We start from the raw sequence: 15,434 nt of genomic DNA, 5'->3' as shown, positions 1-15,434 counted from the left end.
CAAAATACATTTTGCATCAATCCCGTTTTCAGAATTCCTGAAGATAGACGTTGACTGCGAATGTTGTATCACAGACACAGTCCCTTTGACTGTTCAGAGATGTCACTAAACCCGCCCACAGATATAAACAACCATGCATGAGAGGCACCTGTTAGACGGAGAGGGTCCGACAGCCGATCAGTTCTAGTCATTCCACCAGGAAGGAGGTACACAGCTTGTGTGGTCTGTAATTCAATCATGCCTAGACGGTCAATATCTCGGTTAGATCGCGTCCGGATTGTTACTTTGTGCCAAGAAACATCCAGGCGTCATGGAGTGAACCAAAGCGGTGTTGTTCGCACATGGAGAAGACACAGAGAGACAGGAACTGTCGATGACATTCGTCGCTCAGGCCGCAAAAGAGCTACTACTCAGTGGATGACCACTACCTAGGAATTATGGCTCGTAGTAAGCCTGTAAGCAACGCCACCATGTTTAATAATGCTTTTCGAGCAGCCACAGTACGACGTGTTAAGACTGAAACTGTGCACAATAGGCTGCATGATCCGAAACTTCACTCTCGACGTCCATGGCGATGTCCATCTTAGAAACTACAATACCATGCAGAGCGGTACAGATGAGCCCAAAAACATGCAGAATGAACCGCTCAGGATTGGCATCACGCTCTCTTCACCGATAAGTGTCACATATGCCTTAAACCAGACAATCGTCGGAGACGTTCTTGGTGGCAACCCGGTCATGCTGAACGCCTTAGACACACCGTCCAGCGAGTGCAGCAAGGTGAAGGTTCCCTGCCGTTTTGGGGTGGCATTATGTGGGGCCGACGTACGCCGCAGGTGGTCATGGAAGACGACGTAAGGGCTATACGATACGTGAATGCCATCCCCCGGTCAACATAAGCGAAAAAAGAAAGCTGGAATGTAGTTGAATTAAATCTGTTGCTCCTGAGGGAATTAGAGTATGTAACGAGACACTTAAACCAGTAGTTGATTTCAATTATTTGAGAGCCAAATGAATTGCGATGGTCAAAGGAGAGAGGATATAAAAAGTAGATTTGGAACACCAAGAAAGCATTTCTGAAGAAGAGAAATTTACTAACATCGTATATCGATTTATTTGTTAGGAACTCTTTTCTGAATGCACTTATATGAAGTGTAGTCAGGAATGGAAGTGAAATATGGATGTGAACCAGTTTCCACAAGAAGACGATAGAAGCTTCAAAAATGTGATGCTACAGGAGAACGCTGAAGACTAGATGAGTGGATCACATAACAAATGAGGAGATAGTGAATAGAATTAGAGAGAAAAGAAATTTGAGGCATACGTTGACTAGAAGAAGGGATGGGTTATAGGACACATTCTGCGTCATCAACAGTTTAGTGTTGGTGGAGCTCAAGAAATGAATATAGTAAGGATATTCAGAAGGACGTAAGTTGCAGTAGAGAAAGAGGCTAGCACACGATAAAATAGCATGGAGAGCTGCATCAAACCAATCTTCGGACTTAAGACCCCAACAGCAAAACAACAACAACAGGGTGACAAAAATACAAATTTAAAATATCAGTCGAATTGGGACATGTTTGTTCGCTTCTCGATGGACACCTAGAGGTAGTGTTCTACAGAACTACAACCAACATGTAATTATTTATTTTCGGTCAAATATTTGCATTGGCTACAGCATCAGTATGAGAGTTCAGAAGACTCAAAGTTTCCTGCAACTATGGAAACAAGAGAAAGAAAACTTAAATTCATTTCTGAATAGGGAGAAACCTCTAATGCAATTTCGTTCTGTTATACTGCAAGTAATAGTCAGGGAATGTTAAAGAACTAAACATTTTACGAAATGTGATGGAAATGTAGCAAAAATGCATTCCAAATTTACGCTGTGAGACGCGTAGCAGAATGCTAGTCTGGTACCGAGCGACAAAGGTTTCGAATCCGCGCCAGACGGCATGGAACTCAATGACCATTAGAAGTCTCTGCAGCAGTCGCTTTGTAAGCCGTGGCTACGTGCACTCCTGGCCTCGAGTCTAACGTGAGGACGCCACTGTTGAGCACGTGGTTCCAGCGACCAATAATGACATACCCTGGCGTGTATTTAGGTGGCCGTCTCTCACACTGCGAGGCAGTCTAGTATTCCCTTTGAGTCGGTTGATATCTTGCTTACAGACATCGTATTTACGTTGCGTGTGCTTACTTTCCGTTCACGAGTGGACGTTGTTTTGATTTCGTGAGGTTATCTCTTGTGACCCCATTGCTCAATACTTTGTTGTTGATCCTGGCGTTGTCTGTCATCGTGCTTGTCCTTCCATTCCCGTTCGTCTGTGTTGTTTGTTCGCAAGCCGCTCTTGTTCGGTCCTTCAGCGTTTTCGCTAGTGGCAACCCTACGACCATTCCTGTCACAACATTTTAGTGACGAGCTAAACAGCAGTAGTTGTTAGCATCGAAGCTAAGCTGGTCTGTCTACTGGAACAACAGTAGCAGCTCATGCAGTAGCAGCATCTACAGTTAAACATCATACAAAAGTCGATGCGGTTGCTAATGGACAAACTCGATGTCAAGGATACATTACACCAGCAGCTTCTGAGTCCTCAGGTGTCCAACGCTTTCCCACCTCCGCCATCGCTCGTGCCATTTAATGACGCTAAGGAAGATTGGAAAACATACTTACATTGGCTGAAACAACATTTCACCCCTTGCAGCGGTCGTTGTTTCTGCATCAGGTCTCCCCAGACACATTCTTTCTTCTCCGCAAGTTGGCACCCATGTCTGATCTTGTGGCTCCCTCATTTCCAGGAGATACGCCTTTTGTTGACAAACTATTATTCACTGGTTTACCATGTGGTTGCCTCTCGGGTGGAGTTTCTCCATTGCCACAAACAGTCTGGTCAATCATATCGTTCCTGGGTCAGGGACTTGCAGGGTCTCAGCCGTTGATGCGATTCTACAAGCACCAATCAAGAGTGTAAGGCTTCGTATGTGGACTCTCTCATCCAAGGTGTGATAATCAGCTGGCTCCCTGAGGTCCGCACTGCGACATTGAACAATACCTCATTGGAAGAAATTCTCCGCATTGCTCAATCATTTGAAATTGCTCAGGTGGTTAACGAGCATCTCATGGGGCGATCTATGCGTCTCTGTGTGTTCCGCCCTCGCGACATAGATGTGGCCCGGCCAACAGAGGCCAGCGCCGTCGTGATTCCTCTTAGTCCGATGTCTCCATCACATCAGAGCATCCAATCGCCCCTCATTGCCGGTCGCGTGGCCTGCTTCCATCTTGCCCACAGTGCTTTACTGCACACTCTCGAGCTGATCACCCCAACCACTGGAAAACGTACTGGCTGTTCGAGAAGGAGGGCCACATCTGATCTGCCTGTAGTAGTCGTTCGACTCGCTTCCGTCCTGCCGTCGCTGGGCCTCAGGATACAGTACATGCTCTGCAATCAGTCGTTCCGCTGGAGGACCCATCAGCACGGAAGCTACTCCTCATGCTCCGCCTCTTTACTGAGGGTGCCAATTTTCTAGTCGATACGGACCACCACCTCCCTGATTAATATTGCCTGGGCTCCCCTGTGTTGTCACCTCCCTCTTGGCGTTTGGTCGCCTATGGAGACGGTTGTGTTCCCCATCGTGGGATGTTTGTCGTCCAGGCGACATACTAAAATGTTCCCCAGCTCCTTACCCTGTTTGTCGTCGACCATCCGCCAGCTTCGAATATTTTTGGCGTGGATGCGTTTCAATTGTTTGGCTTTTCAATTTCTGATGAAGTTATGGCCATTTCCATTGCTGTTCCTTATCAGGACTAGGACGACCTGTGCTCGTCTATTGCATCATTGTTTGCAACGGATCTAGATGTATGCTTCAGGTTTTCAGGCGCACATCACAATTCTGCCAGGTGCGCAGCCTCACTTTTTCCGGGCCGGATCCATTCCGGTGGCTTTACAGCCAACAACCAAGCAGGAACCTGATCCGATCCAGGCTGCTGGTGTTGGGCGACACCATTGGTGGTCGTACAGAAACCGAATGAGTCCCTTCGGCTTTGCGAGGACTTCAGCACTACTGTAAATTCTCAGTCCTTAGTAGGCACTTATACCACTCCCCGACAGGAAGGCCTCCTTGCGAAGCTATCAGTGGGCGAGAACTTTTCTAAGATCGACTTTGCTGCAGCATACCACCCATTACCCTCGGATGCCGATTCCCAGAACACCATGGTTATCAACACACCTTTCGGATTATACAAGTACAAGCGCCTTCAATTTGGTGTCTCTTCACGCCGGCAAATTTCCAGTGGATCCTAGAGCAGCTTGTGCAACCAATTCCAGCCAGCGTGAATTACCTGGATGACATCTTGGTCACCGTGCGTTCCCACCAGGAACATTTGCACAACCTCACCGCCTCATTTCACCTACTGCAATCCGCAGGTTTGGGCTGTCGGTTGGATTAGTGTTGTTCTTTTCAAACAGAAGTGGAATACTTAGGCCACTGGCGTAGTAAAGACGGCATTCGCCCTTCGGATCGCAATATCGTAGCCACTGAGGCCCTTCATCGTCCCAAAGACTTATCTGAAATCCAGGTGTTTTTGGGCAAGGTTACTTATTACTTAAAGGTTCTTACCCTGAGCTGCCTCCGTTGCTCAACTCCTAAATCACTTGCGTCACAAAGGACTTTTGAATGGAGACCTGGATGTAACCAGGCTTTTCTCCATTTAAAAACTATACTGATGTCCATCTCTTACCTTACTCTCTTTTCTCCGGACCACCCCCTGGCTGCCGTGGCTGACGCATCACCATACGGCATTGGGGCAGTCCTTGCACATCGTAATCCTGATGGATCAGAAAAGCCCATTTCTTATGCATCTAAAAAGTTAAACCCAGCACAACAGCACTACTCCCAGATTGAATATGAGGCCCTGGCGATAGTGTTCGACATCCAACAATTTCACATCTACCTCTTTGAGGCCACATCCACCCTCCTGACCTACCATAGAACCTTAGTTACACTTTTTGGATCCTACTCTCACCTGCCAGAGCGGACGGCTAAATGCCTCAAGCACTGGGCATTATTTTGACGGAATTACACTTACACCATCTGGTATAAGCCCACCGCCTACCATGCTAAAGCGGACGCTTTGTCACTTGTCCCAGCAGGCCCCGATACTGCGTTTGACCAACAGGAGGTCCTCTGCTTTCACATTGATTCTGCCTGCCTGAATGCGCTGGACAGTCCACCTCTTATGGCTGCTCACATTTCCATCGATACATGCCAAGACCCTATCTTGCGGCAGATTCTCCGCTTCTTGGTCCATGACTGGCCCACCTATATTACTCATCAGATGTGGAGAAATTTCAGCCCCTGGAGCCACCCATCCCACAGACTCTTTGTGGTCAATGATGTCTTTCTCTTGGCCATGCAGTCGTATGCCCATTGGGTGGTAATCGCTCCGGATTTTCGACATCATGTGCTAAGTTTGTTACATTGCGGGCACTGGGGTATGTCCCACATTAAATTTTTGGCTTCCTGGCACGTGTATTGGCATCGATGGTGATATTGACCGCCTGGTCTGCAGGTGTACTGTGTGCGTCACCAGGTAACCCCCCTCAGTCATACGCACCCTCGCCTGTGCCTCGCTGGCCTTGGAATCGCATCCATCTCGATTTTCCGGGCCTGTTTTTGGGGGTTCTTGTGGTTACTTATCATTGATGTCTACTCCAAATACCCGTATTCTGTCTACATTCCATCCACCACCGCAGAGGCAACACTCATGGCCCTGACCCCGGTTCTCGCCTGCCTCACACATTGGTCTCTGATAATGACATCCTCCTTCCACTACTTCTGTGAGGCCAATGGTATCACACATATGCATAGCCCGCCTTTACATCCATCTTCCAATGGAGCAGCGGAGAGTCTTGTCCGCCCATTTAAACAACAGTTGATAAAGGCGGTCAAATCATCTCCAAGTACTTTGGCTATCACCCTGTTCTTGAGCACATATCGCACCACGATAATTGATGGGCATAGTCCCAGGGAGCTCCTCTGTGGCCGACAGCCGCGGACCGTGCTCTGTTTTTGCTGATGCTGTTACCCTCCTACCCCCGTTCTCGGCCCGCTCAGCGTTAAGACCCTGGAGCGGCAGTGTGGGCCTGTGTGTACGGGAGCAAGGTGGAATGGACGCCCGCCACGGTCGTCGCGGCCCAAGACCAGTGTGTGACGTCAGTGCAGACGTTGAAAGGGTCGGAGCGCCGCCATCATAACCAGCTCTGCCCACATACCATCGCGGGGCTCCCGCCGCTACTTCCTCCTACACTACACCCTTCTGGCACATACGTGGTCCTCGAGTCACCGCCACTGGCCACAGTCGCTGCATCCCCGCGAGCCTGCCGAAGCCGCTCCCCACCTCCAGGTGGATCGCAGGCTTCCTCCAACGCCCTGGCCTCTGGGTTAGCCGTCATGGACGCCTCGGACGTCCCTTCTTCCCCGACAATGGCAGTTGCCGAGCCTGGATCTTTTCCCAACTGTCGACCACAACAGCACCGTCCGGGGCGTTTTCGGTGCTATGTGTAAGTTCCAAGGGGGGAGGAAGCTGGTACCGAGGGCCGTGGGTTTTGAATTCATGTCAGACTGCATGGAACTCAATCGTCACTAGACGTCTCTGCAGCAGTCGCGTCGTAAGCCGTGGCTGCTCACGGTCCTGGCCCCGAGTCTAGCGTGAGGTCGCCACTGTGGAGCACATGGTCCCAGCAGCCAATAGCAACAAACCCTGTCGTGTATTTAGGCGGCTGCCTCTCACACAGTAAGGCAGTCTGGTATTCCCTTTGAGTCGGTTGATATATAGTTCGCAGACATCGTGTTTACGTAGCGTCTGCTTGCTTTCCGTTCACGAGTGGGCGTTGTTTTGATTTCGTGAGGTTATCCCTTGTGACGCCGTTGATTAATACTTTGTGGTTGATCTTGGTGTCTTACTCGGTTGCCTATCATTGTGCCTGTCCTTCCATTCCCATTAGTCCATCTTGTTTGTTCGGGGGCCGCCGCTCCTGTTCGGTCCCGCCGCGTTTTCGTTAGCGGCAACCCCGCGACATTTCCTGTCGCAGTTAGGAAAGCTAGTTTAATGTGACATTTTATAGGTTAGTGTGAAATTCAAACGATACTCGTAACCTATTGAGCGTCCAGTTAAAGACGAGCCTATCAAATACGAAGTATTGTCTTACATTGTGCGGAGGGAAGTCAACCAGACCCTTCTGGAAATAACGACTGCATCTAACACCTCAAGTGAAGGTGGAGTAGCACAAGGTACGTGAGGGAGTATAGCAGGGTGTCTGTTTGTATTCAACACCTTTTGATTCCGTAACATTTCATGCTTCCACATTTGCTATCTATAAGAATCATGATTCATCACATTCATTATGCTTTGCCAGATGCAATAAAAGTGTTGACGGTTAATACTGTGACATTATATTAGCAGTAAGAGTTTACTGCAATTTCCTTTGATGAAGTGAGTCTTCGTCAGTCTCGTGGAAATCTCTCACTGTTTGCACCCGTGACCTACATATCTGTCAGGCAGAGCAGCTGTTCGTGTCCTCCCATTATTGGAACTGTGGTCAGCGCTGCGGTTAACAAGCTCATTTATCGACTGTGATTGGTCTTACGGAACGGCTGCGCTTCTTTCAAAGAGGATTCAAAGGATGACTGTGAGCGAGTGATATACTGATCAGTTCACGACATACTTAGTAATATAGCGTTATTAATTTACGTTAACTTTTTGATTCTGACCTTATGAACGTTATGCGTTTTGGATGTATTGTAATTAAACACGGTAGCAATTCTAGTATGATGGAATGCTATTTTGTAACTACCACTGTGTGTCAGCATTCGGTTCGAATGGCTCTGAGCACTATGGGACTTATCTTCTGAGGCCATCAGTTCCCTAGAACTTAGAACTACTGAAACCTAACTAACCTAAGGACATCACACACATCCATGCCCGAGCCAGGATTCGAACCTGCGACCGTAGCGGTCACGCGGTTCCAGACTGTAGGGCCTAGAAATGCTCTGACACATCGGTCGGCTCTGCATTCTGGAATGATAAAAAACGGCTATGCTAAAGGCAGAGCGCAAGATGTGAAACGGAGGTAACATATGAGAGAATAAAAGAATTGATAAAATATTAGTCTGCGAAAAGATTCTAACAGCTTTGAGTATCAGAAGGAGAAGATAATTAATGTAAAGAAATATAAACAATCGAATTTTACACTAGGATCAAGTATTTGTGTCACGTTCTGCTAAAATCAAAAGGAAGCAGACGTGTTTCCAAAAGAGCAGAAGATGAGTGAAAGTATCAACTGGAGTTCAATATGACTCCAAAATCTTCTGGACTCAATTGCTGGTCGCCAATATGTACCAAAGTGTTGATATAGATTCTGGACAAGACCTTTAAGGGATGAACTGGAGACTTGAATTCAGAGTGATAAAGAAATACTGAATAAGACGAAATTTTATATAGAAAGAATGGTCTACGAAAACTGCAGCGAGTAGTTCAGGAGAAAAGAGCTACAACGTGTTAAGGTCGAAATGAATTGGGAAAGGACGGTCTCAGGAACCGTAAAAACATACATTAAAATGCCAAGGATTTTTCAGTAGATAATATAGCATGCCGATTAATGAATGAAGTATATGAATGCATAGGCTGGTGTTAGGATGCGCAAAGAGGAAGAATCTTTAAAAAATAATTTCGAAAAAACATAGTCCTGTAAGAAACTGATACCATGTGTACATATTTGAACACAATGTGTGACAACTAGTATGCTCAAAACAATCAGGGGAACGTGACTTTGGGAGTCTGTCAAACAGCACTGGGCAATAACTGATGACTGGATATGTTACCAAATTATACATATCTTTCACAAATTAAGCACACAACAAGACATCATTATATCCTCGTCAATTTACATAGCAAGAAGTGAAGTATCTAAGAGTGTGGAAAACGAATATGAAATAATCATTCATCCCGTCACCCTAGGTGGTTTTTAGTGAGTGTGAAAGCTTCGATAACGTGCATACCTTCCGTGAGCGTTTATTACCGCCTCATACCTACACCGCATATTGCGGTGGCACCCTCTCGTACCTGTCCGCATTACTCATATAGAGTAGTTGAGAATTCTCGGAGAGTTTGCGGGACTCATCGTGGTCATTCCATTACTTGAATTTCCAGGTTTCACAAAACATCCCTTGTTTCGTCCACCACATAGCCCCTGGCATTACCGTGTATTAAAAGGAATTCGGGCCAAAATCGAATGCAGCAACCGCCACGTGGTCCAGCAGGTTGTGTTCGATATCTAGTCTTACGCTAAGGCGACCATGGACAACGACAGGATCCGTATAGCTGTCAACACTGAACCCTCCATACAAATTCACAAACCCTTAGGATTTCCTGGACATCATTTGCCATGTACCGTTCACGACAACGTCCCCATACACCAACACTGTCATCATCTTGGCCCACGGATCTGAGGAGTCGTCCGTGAAGAGCATGTTTCGCCAGTGACGAAGGTGCCAGCTAACATAGGAACAGTAGAACCGAAGGCGAGCTGCGAGTGTGAAGCGAGGTACTCGAACAGGACATCTTGGTCTTAAAACCCTTTCTCGTAACCTGTTTCGTACAGGCTGATAGGACATAACGGCCCCAGTGACCCTTCTGCGATGGTCTTGCAGTGTTCTGGCGGTAGCCGTATGACCCTGTAAGGCAGAGATGGCCAGATATTGGTCTTCACACAGGGGTTGTAATGCGTCGGCAATCTTGTCTAACTCACCTTGCGTACTGAAATTTCTCCCTGTAGCGTGCCTACAATCTATTGATGACAGACGGAGATACAATGATATCTGCAGCAACACGACGGAAAGTAAATCGTTCTTGTACCAAACATATTACCCTTGCAACTTGCACTAGATTAAGCTTTCCATAGTATGTTCTTGGCTGAATACAAGGTCCTCAACTGACAACTGCCGTCTGCGTATCTCTTTAGACAACAATGGAACACCGGCACTCACTTCCGTCTCAGTGGTACCTGCTACTGTAAGGCATAACACAGTCGACAGAGAGCGAATTATCTTAGTTGTTGTATACATTGTAGGGGAAGATCTCACGCTATTAAACAAGACCACAGATACGGGCTGCATGAAAACAGATTCAACACATCGGATGTTAATGGACGCGTTCCGAACAGTATTGAGCCGTGCACGGCTCGTGTTCGTGCCATCTATTGTTTGTCATCTTCTATTACGGTACTGCCGCCTCGTTTTCTTATACCATTTACTGGCGTCACTGACTTTCTGCCTTACTTGACCGTGAGCGGCAGCAGCAGCGCATATTGATAAGTGCAGTGTCGTGCCATCTCTGGAGCGACCGACAGTATTTCCGGATCGTCGTGTGTATGGCAGTGAGCTAGAGATCGGACCTGAAGAGGTTGAAATTGGAACCTACAGAAGTGCAGTCGGGACGTAGCAGCAGACGGGGACGGAGCCAACACCGACTCAAAGGAAGGCCTCGGCGCTTGTTGGTGACGTCACGTCAGCTAAGCACGGCGAACGCCAGGTCTGTTGCAGGCATACTCATACCGGTGGTGTCTCCCTTTCTGACACAGGAAATTGTGAAACTATTGGCGGTAGGTGACAAACACTCATTGCCCTGAAAGATTTCTGCAATCAATTAATCGTCGTTCAGTTGGTCGCTCTCTCGGCTACGTTTGTTTGATCTTTTCACCGTTTCTGGGCCTCGTCACTGAGTCATCTTGAAGGACGTGGCTCGGTTCCTTCTTGTGCGGAGACGTCGTGGCCAATGGGCTAGAGTTACCTCTCCATGATTGGGTGCCAGCGTGCCGGGATCGCCGTGTCTCCCAGTTCCCGACGGACAACGGTTGAGTCGGGTTGGAGCTGCAGTGAGCTCCGGATAGGCAAAATTCTCCAGACCGTTGCTGACACACATGGTTTGCGTGCCAACGATCTCTGTTGGTTGTTGGTCAGTCGTCTGGTAAGACGTGTGTTTCGTCGCCGACCGTCTTTCGGTTTTGTGTGTGTGTCCGCCCGTGAATTGTTCTAGTTGTTCATCAGTGATTCGTTTTACGGGTGTTCGAGTTCCTTGTGGCAGTGTTTCGTGCAACACTGTGTAACCTGTGTCAGTTCGACTGAGCGATGCTGTAAATGCTGTAATGTAGTCTGCGTACTGCTATAGCCAGTTGGTCGGTTGCGACACAGTGTTTTTTTACCGTCTTGATGCTGTCCGCCAACGGCGTGTAGTTCATGTATGTCAGTAGTTATTGTATATTAACTCACCAATATTTGAAGATGAGTGTTACTCCTCTCTTAGCCTTGCTGGCATTTTGGTTGTAGTGTTTTGGTCTGGTGATCGAAATCAGGTAATTGGTTGGTTCGTCAGCTGTCAGTCGGTTGGATTGTCTTCCGATTTAGAGAGAGTTGGTCAGGCTGCCTGTCTCGCCTAAATGGGCCTTAGTGTTACAATTCCAGGCCACCCTTGGAAACTTCTGAGCGCTGTTCCGTGTCTCTTACATAGTAACTTCCCTGTTTGCGTTTTAGTTATTTGGTTGATGTGCAGCCTTCAGCCGAGTTTTAATATCTCTTAAATTACTGTGCTTTTCTTGCCCTTAAGGCGTGGAATTATTACTTTTTATAGGATCTTCAGCCGAATTTTGTATGGAATTTTTTATGATAAGGCCTCCTGCCTTTTAAATTGAAACTCTTTTTCTAGGCCTAAAGCCGTTATACGTATTTTGTTGATATGTGGCCTTCAGCAGAGTATTAATATCTCTTAAATTAAGGCAAGAAACTGTTTTCTTTTATAGAGGCCTTCAGCCGAATTTGTATGAAATTTTGTAACGTAGGGCCTTCTGACTTTTGAAATTGTCACTCTTCTTTCTAGGGCTTTAGCCGTTAAATTATTTGCTGATGTGCGGCCTTCAGCCGAGTTATCTCGTAAATTAATGTTTTTGTCTTGCCCTATTTGCATGAATGTTTTAAGCTAAGGCCTAAAGCCTTTTGATTGTAACTCTTCTTATTGCTTAATATGCGGCCTCCAGCCAAGTTCGATTAAAATTAAATGCTAAAGCCTTCAGCCTGTTTAGATTGAAGACTTAGAAAGTATTTTTTGCTGAAACCTCTAGAAGACCTTGTATTTCAATTTCCTGCTTAGGTCTTGTGTCTTGGATTTTGAGTGTGGCCTGCAGCTGATCTTAAGTTAATCAAGGTAGGTCGATTAAAGTTTTTTAATTGTTTTGCATCCTTATTTTAGTATTGTGTGTTGATAAATAAAGTTTGTATGTTGAGTGCAACTGACAGGAACTCACTTTGGCCCGTTTCCACAACCTAATCCGCTCTGTCTTGCTAGCTCAGGCATTTCGGGCGGCGGATAGCTACAAACCGTAGCAGAAAACAGAGTATTGATGTGGAACACATAGTGGAACCAGTTATGTTTGAGAAAGCACTAAAAGTTTCGAGCACACTCCTTGAGGGGATGCCTTTAGGGTTGCGAAGTAGTTCAGCAAATTTGCACACAGTACACTTGTCAGAATGTGTTTGCGGCTCCCGCCCTCTATATTCCGGCAGAGGTTTCGAAGTGAAATTCTTTTTCATCGTCTGAGTTGGAAGTGGCTTATACGAGTCTACGGCAATACACCGTGGACCTTCTAATGTCTTGGCCAGAGAGTCAGCTTTATCGGTGGAAGGTAATGCACTAGTGATAATTAGTAAGGAGTTCAGAAGCCATTGTCAAACTCTCACGAAGAAATTCAATTTCCTTGAAGCTCCAGTCGAATGTCGTAACTATATTGTAGATGATTAAAACTGTGCTCACATTTTTATACCTATTCTGCTGGTTAACTCCTAGTGAGGAGTAAGTTTCACATAAGCACACAGGACGAAACATTAGTCACCGACAACAAGACATAACCCAAGTACTGTGTAACAGCGCCAATAACGACCTTAGTTCGGCAAGGACGAAAGTTAACACCTTTTCTTAGAGATGTCACATCAAGCTGAAGCTAATCATTGATGATTACAGCCCGTATAGCTACCTAATTGCAATGGTGGTGAATGTTATGTCCACGCCCGTCTTAAAATAGTCACAGACATTTTGAAGTTAACTACAATCGGGTGACTTGGAGTGTCACCTGACGCGAGACATGATGTTATCAGTATTTGAAAAAAACGGGCTGAGTGTGGATATGGGAGTCTGAACACGACAGTTGCCTTCTTGGCAAACTGGAGCGTCCATAACACACTCGAAGGGATACTGTTAATACTTCTGTTTGGTGTCTTAGAAATGTATAAAACTTACTTTCATATCGGAATACGTAAGACTAGTCAGTACATAAAACAATTCGCCTGCGAGAGAGCGGCGGAACGCTCGTCTGTGACATTTATACACTCCTGGAAATTGAAATAAGAACACCATGAATTCATTGTCCCAGGAAGGGGAAACTTTATTGACACATTCCTCGGGTCAGATACATCACATGATCACACTGACAGAACCATAGGCACATAGACACAGGCAACAGAGTATGCACAATGTCGGCACTAGTACAGTGTATATCCATCCACCTTTCGCAGCAATGCAGGCTGCTAATCTCCATTGGAGACGATCGTAGAGATGCTGGATGTAGTCCTGTGGAACGGCTTGCCATGCCATTTCCACCTGGCGCCTCAATTGGACCAGCGCTCGTGCTGGACGTGCAGACCGCGTGAGACGACGCTTCATCCAGTCCCAAACATGCTCAATGGGGGATAGATCCGGAGATCTTGCTGGCCAGGGTAGTTGACTTACACCTTCTAGAGCACGTTGGGTGGCACGGGATACATGCGGACGTGCATTGTCCTGTTGGAACAGCAAGTTCCCTTGCCGGTCTAGGAATGGTAGAACGATGGGTTCGATGACGGTTTGGATGTATCGTGCACTATTCAGTGTCCCCGCGACGATCACCAGAGGTGTACGGCCAGTGTAGGAGATCGCTCCCCACACCATGATGCCGGGTGTTGGCCCTGTGTGCCTCGGTCGTATGCAGTCCTGATTGTGGCGCTCACCTGCACTGCGCCAAACACGCATACGACCATCATTGGCACCAAGGCAGAAGCGACTCTCATCGCTGAAGACGACACGTCTCCATTCGTCCCTCCATTCACGCCTGTAGAAACACCACTGGAGGTGGGCTGCACGATGTTGGGGCGTGAGCGGAAGACAGCCTAACGGTGTGCGGGACAGTAGCCCAGCTTCATGGAGACGGTTGCGAATGGTCCTCGCCGATACCCCAGGAGCAAAAGTGTCCCTAATTTGCTGGGAAGTGGCGGTGCGGTCCCCTACGGCACTGCGTAGGATCCTAGGGTCTTGGCGTGCATCCGTGCGTCGCTGCGGTCCGGTCCCAGGTCGACGGGCACGTGCACCGTCCGCCGACCACTGGCGACAACATCGATGTACTGTGGAGACCTCACGCCCCACGTGTTGAGCAATTCGGCGGTACGTCCACCCGGCCTCCCGCATGCCCACTATACGCCCTCGCTCAAAGTCTGTCAACTGCACATACAGTTCACGTCCACTCTGTCGCGGCATGCTACCAGTGTTAAAGACTGCGATGGAGCTCCGTATGCCACGGCAAACTGGCTGACACTGACGGCGGCGGTGCACAAATGCTGCGCAGCTAGCGCCATTCGACGGCCAAAACCGCGGTTCCTGGTGTGTCCGCTGTGCCGTGCGTGTGATCATTGCTTGTACAGCCCTCTCGCAGTGTCCGCAGCAAGTATGGTGGGTCTGACACACCGGTGTCAATGTGTTCTTTTTTCCATTTCCAGGAGTGTATTTGGCTGCAAAATGAACGACACATTTTAAATGTTGGCCCTGCATATTGTTTATATTGTATTTATTTATTGTATTTATATTGTTTATATTGTCTTGCAAACAATAACCGTTAATTTATTTGCACGGCACATGAATATAAATTTTAATGCATCTAGCTGTCTGATAAAACTGCTTGAAATTTCACAAGATATTATTTTACTGAAACCTTCTACTGGTATCAAGTCTCTCAGATGATGTATTTTTTTCCCAAATAACACTCTGGCAATCACTGTGCCTTGCTATGGAGATGAACTTTGATGATAATTAAATTTGTTAGCCTACATGCGCGCACGAAACGCCCATTTGCCGTACTTGCTATGTGCAATACGAGACGGTATCTTACCAATTTCCAATGTACAATGCAAGTATAGAAAACCCATTCATGAACGTAAAGAATGTAAAGTGAGGAAATGAATTTAATTACTTATAAATGAGAAGAAGTTAAACTGTGCTTCACTACGGCCGAACAACAGCACTTCTTGCAAATCTACGTGACAAATAAGGCAGTCCCCTTCCACACTCACCGCGAAAATTGTACTCG

This window comes from Schistocerca gregaria, chromosome 3 (assembly GCF_023897955.1).
Source record: "Schistocerca gregaria isolate iqSchGreg1 chromosome 3, iqSchGreg1.2, whole genome shotgun sequence".
Taxonomy (NCBI): domain Eukaryota; kingdom Metazoa; phylum Arthropoda; class Insecta; order Orthoptera; family Acrididae; genus Schistocerca; species Schistocerca gregaria.
The sequence above is the reverse complement of the archived record's forward strand: the minus strand, read 5'-3'. Positions refer to the sequence as shown.